At 35.3% G+C, this 9324-nt stretch overlaps 1 pseudogene; it reads left to right on the top strand.

Moving 5' to 3' along the window:
• Positions 1-8047: 8047 nt before the first annotated feature.
• LOC106843516 (olfactory receptor 2J3-like) lies at positions 8048-8980 on the top strand (annotated as a pseudogene).
• Positions 8981-9324: the final 344 nt, after the last annotated feature.

Raw genomic sequence — 9324 nt, 5'->3', positions numbered from 1 at the left:
CATGCCCCATTTAGGGCCTTTTTGATCTGTCCATCCCAGAGCTATCTTTATCATACTAAATCTGGCAGTCTATGTAATTCATGGATTAAAAAATGGTTCTAAAAATAGACACCTACCTCTTCTCAGGCCTTATTTTCATAGACAACTTCACATCCTAGTTTCTCAATGTGTTAATGAGAGGATTGATGCTGAGGGTGACAATTTTATAGAAGAGAGTAAGGAACTTGAGCTTGTCTTGGCAATAAAGTTTGTTTGAGAGAGAGATATCTATCTCTATAATCTCCCATCTATCTGTCTATCCATCATCCTAATTTATTATCTTTCTATCTATCATCTATATGATATACCTATCTCTCTCTCCCTCTTTCTCTCTCTCTCTCTATTTTGTGGTAGTGTAAGAGAGACACATGATAGGGAAATACAATGTTGAAGATTTTCTTTCCTCCAGCAGGTGACAATGAAATGTCAAGTCATCACATGCAATGTCCCTATAGGATATCATGGTTAGACTGAGGGCCACAAGGATAATAAGGGTTGTGAAGACAAAAGTCTTAAGGACTGTAGTACATACACAATAGGGAAGCATGTGGGTCTAGGGTACCGATACAACAGCATTGCCAAATATGTGGGTATAGAATGCTAGTTAGGGGAGGGTTTTGCAGATGCAGCATATTTGTCATGTCTTGACGGTAAGGAGGATACATTTCACCATTCCCAGTGTCAGAAAAAGGTAGTGCTGGATGACAAACCTAGATAGGTTATGGTCTTATCTGTGTCCCAGATAAGATTATACAACATTGGAGGTATGGAGCCTGTGGTGAAATACACATCTAGTAATGAATTGTGACTCCCTGAGACAACATTAGTATGAGAAGCTGAAAATCTAGAGGTGACAGCAAGAAAATATTCATGTTTCTTAGGAGAGTGAACAGATAAAATGTGAAGACAATCATAAGGGGAATTAGTTCTAGACCAGGGATAGTAAGAGAAATCTACCAGGATACAGCTTTCTAAAGATCTCATATTGTTTTTTTCATTCCTTGTTGCCTTGCTTTATCTCTTGGGAGGAAGATGAGTGTTTATGAAGAAGGCACAATTGACAACTCCAAAATGGTATGACCCTAGGGGGGAGGTAAATATTTGACTAGGAGTTTCAGCAAAGAGACATTAAACAATTGTGAGATCTGAGATGCACAAAATTTTGTGGCATTGGGGGAGGGGATTGTCTTAATGTGGACTATGAATAATTACTAACATTTTTTGTCTTCATTTTGTCAGGTGCATAAAACGTATTTTCAAAATCTGAATATGTACAAGGGGAAGAAAACTCAATATTCTCCATCTTTTCTTTTTCTAATTGGGAGAGATTCAAATCTTTCATTTTTTCACTCATATGCAACCAAAGATGTCTTCCTACAAGCCATTGGTATTCTGACTCTGAATCAGGGAAAACCAAGATTACTCTAATGGTCACTTTAAATAAATAATGAATTCTCATAAACTTGACCTTATAGGATGCAGTTCATATGTGAACCAAATAACCTTATAAATGACCAGGCAATACCATAGAAAGCAGATGACAGGATTATTTTTGTTATACTCTTCTAATTCATCTATACTTTTAAAAATTATTCTTAACATTTATCCTGATAAGATGAGAATGAACAGCTTCTTCCAGCATTTCAGTAACTCTAAGTCCTATTCTACTGCAACCTCAGTCATTTTATCATATTTGACATCACTGATATGTGTTCTCACCCTTGGAGTGTATAGAGTTTCTGGCAGTTGATGAAGATGAAAGGAATGGGAAAAGAAGGAAATCATACGCAGCAATAACTAAGCACCAGTGCCTAGAACTCAACTCCAACTGAAGCTCCATCCATGATGTTTTAACAGTGTATAATCTACTGCAATTCACATTCTTCTCAAATAAAACACTCAATTTACCAGAAGCCTACAGAGATGAATCAATGTCATTTGTCCCTTCTGATCCCTTATACATGACTTGTGCCTTATGGCCTATGATAATCTTACAGTTAAAATGCTTTGCATTGGCTTTTTATCTTTGAGAGTGTGTATGGACTCTGAAAATTACCAAAAGTCAGAGTCCATCTTTCTTCCATAAAAGCCTTTGAAAGTCACATACTTTCAGTTTGTTTCATCTCTCATGTGTGTTGGGGGAAAAGAAAAAAGCTGAGAGCTGTTGCTTTAGAAATATTTTGCTTTAATTACATCATTTTATTCCATCTGTGTTTTCCCAACAACAAGTTGATAATATTGCACATAAAAGTTTTAACATTTGCTAGCACCACGTGGATTGACAGAGGCTAAAAATTCTCTTACAAGCATAGTGACCACAGCATGAAGAATATTGTAGCCTGGTTATAGCTCAGGTTGTCAGACATTTCCCAGATTTTGATAACTGAGTTATTTCTGCTAGAATTGTATCATTGGTTAAATTCTTCTTCAAAATAAAAAAATTGAAGCTATGAATATATAACTCTTTAATAATATTAACATTTCAATTTAAATATTTATTATTTAATATATATTAAAGTGAACTGGAATGATACATGCTAAGCTCATGATAGTGGTTGTGTCTGGGTTGGGTGTCAGATCAGAGAATAGTAGTTAAAGAGGACATGGACTTTGTGATATTCTATATACTAAAAAATCCTGGAAGTAAATATAACGAGAGAAATAGTTGAAGATTCTGAGTTGTGGGAACACAGGGGTTTTATTTTTGAGATTTTTAATGTCTAAAATAAAGAAAACAAAGAATTAAAGTAGACTTGCATGTTGAATATCAGTTCCAATTAAAATTTATTCTCATGGTAATAACAGCTAACATATATTGAATAATTATGTATTAAGCACTGTGGGAAATGTTTATATAGTTTTCTTATTGAGTCTTCACAACAATCAAGACCACTGAAATATAAAGACTATTTTCTGGTACTTCTCTTAAAGAGAAAGGAAAATGCCCAATTGCTGTCTAAAAATTACAATTTTTATAATGTAATCTTATTATAATTTGATATGATATCCTAACTAAGATTTTCTTTGCTACGAATAGAATATATTAGCTAGAAATAACACTACAATTTAAAGATGTTCATTAATTTATAAACTCATGATATACTTTTTCTTTTTTTACTAGTCAATTATTTCATGTAGGCTAACAATCAAAGCTAATATCCTTTGTTTATATATCTATGGCAAAACTCTTGACAAGATGCCAAGGGAAATTATTGAGGAAAATGTTTTGGAATTATTAAATAGTTTTTTAAGTTTTCTGAGTTTTGGTAGTTACCTTCTAAATAATAGTTTGAAAGGTCTTCAAAGATTATTTTCAATCTTTTTGCAGGGCTAAACTTGGCCTTGAATTTTAGAGATTTCAGGCAGATACAATTAACTCAAATCAATAAGGCAAAGATATACATTTTAGTCTTTATGTATTGCATTTTTAAAAGTGTTTCATGCTTTCTTTCTTCCCCAAATTAGGTTAGCTCTGACAAGCTATCCCTCAAATTTGGCCCTTAGCATGATGAGGAATTGGGGAAGAAATTTCAGGTAATTCAGGACAACCCATTCTCTTCCTTATAAACACAGTTTAAGGCATTTTTATCAGTGATAGTTGGTCTATAAATTCATTGTTTTCCTACTACAACAGTGTGGTATCACGTTAAAGGCATTGTTGAGAACCTGTTCTGACTAGGAAAACTCCACGAAGGGCAATAATTGCCACTTTGGGATTTACCTTCCCAATGGCCCCAGTCAAGGGAAGCAAGTCACATTATTCTTTTGTTTCCATAAAGTTTCCATTTGCTTGAGGAAAAAGAGTTCATCCCCTGATATATTGAACGCTCTAATGAGTTCCTCTTTCCAGCTAAAACCAAATCTTTTTGGTAGACACAGGACTCACTCTTCTGTAGCAATGAAGATCATAATAATTTTCAGATTCTGATTTCCTAATTTGATGTAGTAAATTAGAATATATAGTGTAGGCAGCCATTTAGTTGGTGATTTCAAGGAGAGGAAAACCAGGCATCTGATCAGTCCACACATAATGGGAGCATAGATCGGGAAGACAAATACTACAGGGAATGTGGACAGACACAGGAAGGACAGAAGGGAAGGAAGTCATCTGAATTCTACTTATGCACTAGGTAAGAGTGTAAAAGGACTAACGTAAGAAGAAATAAGTTGGCCAGTGATTTGAGGATAAGGAAAGGAGACTCATTTCCATCACTTTTCCTCCATAATGCCTTATTTCAAAAAAGAGAGGAGATATTTCATTCCATAACCCATAAAAGCAACATTTCATAAGGCCTTTATTTCCCTCTCTTCCAATAAAAAGAAAATGAAACCATAAAGTTCCTACTTTTGTCTACTTACAACTGGTATTTTTTGTCCTTTATGTCGTGTCCCTTTTTAATTTCTATAAAAATGCTGAAGGCTGAGTTACACAACAGAGGAAGAGATCTCACAGCTGCCACTTTTTTTTAGTTAATGTACTAAGTTATTCAGGCAACTGTTTAAGGAAGAAGAAAACTATATCTGCATTAGAAGAAGGAAAGACGAAATCTGGATTCATATTTCTCACAAGGTATTATCTCCTATTCTAGGGAAAAAAATCTTGGGATTTTTTCATCACCCCTCAAATGGCTGTGACCTCTAAGTGAGATAATCTTTCTGATTTACTATTTGACCATTGCCAATTTTTGATTTAGCTACAGCGATCTTCTTCACCATCCAGTGGGCTGTAACCACACCTTCTTTGATAAGGTCTGAACCTCAGCCTTAGGGAGCAAACGTCCCTTCAAGTTTGTCTTTTCTTGGATATTGTCCTTCAGTCCAAGGTATCATGTAGAGTTCTCGTTACATCTTTATAATTACTCTTCTTCCATAGTTTACTAATTCTCTATATTAAACTTCTATTTAATTACAAAAATTTTTCTTTTAAATCAATGTAGTGTCTGATTATCCTGCATTGTTTCTGAGCTGTACAAAGTAGTCTACATTAGTGTAACAACTAGTTAATGATTAACAGTTACAAGGCCTGAATCACTCTTCCAGCCCTGGGGCCAAACTAACTGTTTGTAACTTTCCTGTTGGAACTCAACCAATTAGCCTCTTCTAACATCTTTTTCAAGAGTTTCACTTATAGAACGTGAGCAACTAAGAGACCCCAAAAGAAGTAACCACAGGTGGTTGTGCTGTGGTTTCTTTCTTTTTCTCCCACAGTTTATTAGGAAATGTGAGAGAAAGAATTGGCTGTGGAAGGAGGGAAGCAGAAGTGATGTGACAAAGTAGAATGAGGCAAAGGATTCACAGAGAGTTACTATGGTGGGTTACTATGTCTTGTCACAATAGCTACATCACAAAAGGTAGTATTAATCTTTCCTATGACAGATTGAAAACATAAAAGAGAACAAGAGTGATCAAAGAGTTCTATCTATTTAGGAAATGTACTTATTTATTTTTTGGTGAGGAAGATTGTCTCTGAGCTAACATCTGTGCCAATCTTCCTCTAATGTGTGTGTGGGATGCTGCCACAGCATGGAATGATCAGCGGTGTATAGGTCCATGCCTGGGATCTAAACCTGTGAACCCTGGGCTGCCAAAGCTGAGCATGCAAACTTAACCACTATGCCACTGAGCTGGCCCCTGTACTTAACTTTTTTTTTTTAATTTTTAATTTTTTTTCCTTTTTCTTCCCCCAGCCCCCTGGTACATAGTTGTATATTTTTAGTTGTGGGTCCTTCTAGTTGTGGCATGTGGGACACCGCCTCAGCATGGCTCGATGAGCAGTGCCATGTCCACGCCCAGGATTCGAAATGACAAAACACTGGGCCGCCTGCAGCGGAGCGCATGAACTTAACCACTAGGCCACAAGGTCAGCCCCTTAACTTTTTTTTTAACAAGAGAGAAATAGAAGATTCACTAGGCACAATATATTATATGATAAACAGCCATTTAGTGGGTTCAATAAATATTCAGAATTATTCTTTAAGATGACAAATAAAACTATATATAGAATTTATAAATTATACTCCAAATTTAAATACTATCTCAGTTATTGTCCTGGAGAAAAAGAAAAAAATGTAGAAACCTTCTTCAGGTTCTGTGGTGCCGGCTTCTCAGCCCTGTCACATACATATGCACACTTCAACTTTAAGCATCATAATTAGGTTACTCTCCATTTTCCTCCATCCTCACTTTCTTCCTTCCTTCTTTCCTCTCTCAGTAAATTTATACCTTCCTTTCCCTAAAAATTTCGGTTTTTAAATGCACTTATATTCATATGTCCCTTAAGAAGTATTCTATCTGTATTCCCCTACTCTTTTTCACAGATCTATTCATCTGAACTAAGATTTTAATCTTTGTTCATAGCATAAATATCCATAAGTTGATATGTATATGTCTGTGTATCTTTTTTTTTTGTACTTCTATTTGTATCTTAGTTTTCAGTTTAGAAATAAGCTGTGAGTGTAAGTAAATTAATAAGATGATGAAGTTCTTTCTATAAGAATATTTAACTGAAGCTTGGTATTTTTCATCTTATATAAACATTTTGAAATCACTAATAAATTTGATATTGTTCATCATGTCCTTTCATCTATGTGTAAGATTATTGGGATTGCAATTATTCTGTTTTCTATAATCACATAAATGGAAATGCCCTGAAAATGCTGAACGAAAACCAAAGGTATTTGTTGAAAAAACAAAGATGATTTTTTCCATGGAAATTTTCTTCTATAGCTACGTCAGGAATTTCTCAAGTTACTCTTTACCGAGATGTCACTTCAGGATGAATGAGAAGAATTTGACAGTTAAGAAGTCATTTTTCTATAAGAGGGCAAATATCTGGATGAAATATAAAGGTGAAAAATTTTAATTTATATTTACTTTTTTGTAACTTTTTATTTTGGTAAAATTTACAGAAAATTTGCAAAAGTGGTAGAAAGAACTACATTAACACTTTAACTAGATTCAGCAATAGTTTACTTTGTGCTGGAAAAGATTTATTCTATTACCTATCTATCTGTGTATGATATATCTGTGTCATCTATCAATCGTCTCTTTTTCTGGACCATTTGAGAGTAGGTTGGAGATGTGTTCCTTTATCCCTTAATACTTCAGTGTTTATTTCCTAAGAACAGGGACTTTATTTTACATAATCTCTCTACAGTTAACAAAATCAGTAAATTTAATATGGATGCAATATTATTATCTAATTCATAGTCCATATTCATATTTCTCTGTCTCAATAATGTTGTTAATAGCTATTGTTTTCCAAATCCATTATCACTCATTTAGAGATGTCTGTTTCTTCTCCTTTAATCTGGACCAGTTCCTTAGCCTTTATTTGTTTTCACTGAATTTGATGTTTTTGAAGAGTATAGACCAGTTATATTGTACAACTCGTCTCAATTTGAGTTTATCTCATGTGCCTTCACTATTAGAACCAGGCTGTGTATTTTGGGCAGGAATATCACTGAAGTGACATTATGTCCTGTTCAAAACATCATATCACTGAGCATATGATGTTGGTGTGTCTCAACATTGGTAATGTTAACATTAATTATGAAGCAACAGTGATGCCCAGGAGGTTTTTGTTTTGTAAAGTTTACTATTTTTCATTCTGTAGTTAACAAGTAATCTGAGGGGAGATATTTCAGATTATGTAAATATCTTGTTTCTCATCATATTTTTAGTCAGCAGTTTTTAGCATCCATTTATATTTTTCTAACTCCACACTTGTATATTTTTAAATTAGGATCCTACCAAGAGAAATAACTTTCTCTTCTCCACTATTTCTCTCTTTATTATTTTTTATATGTCAATATGAGCTTGTAGAGTCTTATTTCTTCATTTCATTAGGATCATAGTTTCTCTAAATGCCCAAATTGTTCTAGAATTGATTAGTGGTAGGCCCTTCAAACTGGTTTCTGTTTCTTTTTCATGTGTCCTTATGATTCTTGGAGCACAACCTAACTTTTCTTGAGTGTAAGTGATTCTTTCTTCAGGTAACAAGAAATGTATGACAATGGAAAGAATCAATGCAAGTTCTGAAGGCTACTTTATACTATTGGGTTTTTCTAATTGGCCTCGCTTGGAAGTAGCTCTCTTCGTGGTTATCTTGATGTTCTACTTGACGACATTGATAGGTAACCTGTTCATCATTATCTTGTCATACCTGGACTCCCATCTCCACACTCCCATGTACTTCTTCCTCTCAAACCTCTCTTTTCTGGATCTCTGCTACACCACCAGCTCCATCCCTCAGTTGCTGGTCAACCTCTGGGGCCCAGAGAAAACCATCTCTTATGCCGGTTGTATGATTCAACTTTATTTTTCCCTTGCACTGGGAACCACAGAGTGTGTGCTACTTGTAGTGATGTCCTATGACCGTTATGCAGCAGTATGTAGACCTTTGCATTACACAGTCCTCATGCACCCTCGTTTCTGCCATCTGCTGGCTGTGGCGTCTTGGCTAAGTGGGTTTACCACCTCAGCCCTTCATTCCTCCTTTACTTTCTGGGTACCACTCTGTGGACATCGCCAAGTGGACCACTTCTTTTGTGAAGTTCCAGCACTACTGTGACTGTCATGTGTTGATACCCATGCTAATGAACTGACTCTCATGGTCATGAGCTCCATTTTTGTTCTTATACCTCTCATCCTCATTCTAAGCTCCTATAGTGCCATTGCCCGGGCTGTGCTGAGGATGCAGGCAATAACTGGACTTCAGAAAGTCTTTGGGACACGTGGAGCCCATCTTACGGTTGTATCCCTCTTTTTCATTCCAGCCATGTACATATATCTCCAGCCACCATCAGGAAATTCTCAAGATCAAGGCAAGTTCATTGCCCTCTTTTATACTGTTGTCACCCCTAGCCTCAATCCTCTAATCTACACCCTTAGAAACAAGGATATAAGAGGAGCAGTAAAGAGACTGATGGAGTGGGAGTGAGCCCATATACTTGTAACATTAACAACATAATGGAGCATCTCTTCACTAACGGTTCATCCACTCATCCACTCATAAACCACTCTTTCATTTCTCAATCTATGAGCACTTATTAAACATGTTTTCTCACAAGATCACAGAGGTCTTGGTAACAAATATGAAGTAAATAAGCCTGCCTAAATACCAATCAATCTCTAACGGAGAAAACAGCCATGTAAAATTAAGTCAAATATCAGCATTAAATTTTTTCAGTGGAACAAATCTAATTTAAGAAAAGCATCCTTTTCTTAATTGAAAATAAGGCATGGAATGTTGTAAATATTGATAAAGAGCAGATATGATTCCTC

Source organism: Equus asinus, chromosome 8 (assembly GCF_041296235.1).
Source record: "Equus asinus isolate D_3611 breed Donkey chromosome 8, EquAss-T2T_v2, whole genome shotgun sequence".
Taxonomy (NCBI): Eukaryota; Metazoa; Chordata; class Mammalia; order Perissodactyla; family Equidae; genus Equus; species Equus asinus.
Note: the sequence above shows the minus strand (reverse complement) of the source record. Positions and strands in the feature narration are given on the sequence as shown.